Source organism: Haemaphysalis longicornis, unplaced genomic scaffold (assembly GCF_048455015.1).
Source record: "Haemaphysalis longicornis isolate Haplotype H1 unplaced genomic scaffold, Haemaphysalis longicornis Haplotype H1 scaffold_63, whole genome shotgun sequence".
Classification (NCBI taxonomy): Eukaryota; Metazoa; Arthropoda; class Arachnida; order Ixodida; family Ixodidae; genus Haemaphysalis; species Haemaphysalis longicornis.
Genome location: NW_027526411.1, coordinates 703054 through 704562, shown reverse-complemented (window position 1 = coordinate 704562; position 1509 = coordinate 703054). Strand labels below are relative to the sequence as shown.

The window sequence follows — 1509 nt, the reverse complement described above, 5'->3', positions numbered from 1 at the left end:
CTCTGCTGGCTGCTCAGTTGCGTTTCTCACACTTTAAAATTGATTTTAAATGTGTTCTAGGCTCTATTCGCCGCTGATATTTTGCAGAAGATGTATATGTGTCCACACCAATCTATTTACGAAGTTATCTCGCCTTCAAAATTTTGTGTCAGCACCCCTTTAAGAGGGTTTAACGCTGGTCGACCACTCTCTACATGTCGTAGACACTCGAATCACGGCCCAGGGGTTAAAAAGAAGGTCCCCTTCACCCCGAGTAGTCCGAGTGGCGCTGGCTACAACCCCCAAGCACAGGAAACAAAATTACCTTAACATAAATACCCCAGAAACTGGAGGGGAAAATCGCCCCGCCGGTAGCATAGTGGTTATCGCACCAGACCAGTATTTTGGAGGTCGTGGGTTCGAATCCCACCTGGAGGGCATTTTTTCTCCACTTTCTTTCTTTCTTTCCAAATTGTTTATCTGATTCAATGACCTACCACATCCTCCCCTTTGCTTTCCGAGGTTTTCTTGACTGCCAACACTTATTTCTGTCTTATTTTCAACGAGCCCCTCATTTCTCATTCTGGTTCGTTACGTGCATACCGAGGGCCTTTGTTCTGGCAGTCTTGGTGACATAGGAAGCTTAAGAGGGTTTAAGGCTAGTCGACACTCTTGACATGTCGTAGACACTCGAGTCACGGCCCGGGGGTTAAAAAGAAGGTCCCCTTCACCCCGAGTAGTGCGAGTGGTGCTGGCTACCACCCTCAAGCACAGGAAACAAAATTACCTTAACATAAATACCCCAGAAAGTGGAGGGGGAAATCGCCCCGCCGGTAGCTTAGTGGTTATCGCACCTGACCGGTATTTTGGAGGTCGTGGGCTCGGATCCCACCTGGCGGGCATTTTTTCTCCACTTTCTTTCTTTGTTTCCAAATTCTTTATCTGTTTCAATGACCTACCACATCCTCCCCTTTGCTTTCCGATGTTTTCTTGACTTCCAACCCTTATTTCTGTGTTATTTTCAGCAAGCGCCTCATTTCCTACTCTGATTGGCTACATGCATAGCGAGGCCCTCTGTTCTGACAGTCTTGGTGCCATAGGAAGCTTAAGAGGGTTCAAAGCTGGTCGACCACTCTCGACATGTCGTAGACACTGGAGTCATGGCCCGGGGGTTAAAAAGAAGGTCCCCTTCACCCCGAGTAGTCCGAGTGGCGCTGGCTACCACCCCCCAAGCACAGGACCCACAAATACCTAAACATAAATACCCCAGAAAGTGGAGGGGAAAATCGCCCCGCCGGTAGCGTAGTGGTTATCGCACCGGACCGGTATTCTGGAGGTCGTGGGTTCGGATCCCACCTGTCGGGCATTTTTTCTCCACTTTCTTTCTTTCTTTCCCGATTCTTCATCTGTTTCAAAGACCTACCACATCCTCCCCTTTGCTTTCCGAGGTTTTCTTGACTGCCAACCGTTATTTCTGTCTTATTTTCAACGAGCCCCTCATTTTCTGTTCTGATTCTCTATCTCTATATA

At 48.2% G+C, this 1509-nt stretch overlaps 1 non-coding gene across 1 annotated transcript; it reads left to right on the top strand.

The window, feature by feature from the left end:
- Positions 1–344: 344 nt before the first annotated feature.
- Trnat-agu (transfer RNA threonine (anticodon AGU)) lies at positions 345–417 on the top strand. The gene has a single exon. It is a non-coding gene; the product is annotated as a tRNA-Thr (tRNA).
- Positions 418–1509: the final 1092 nt, after the last annotated feature.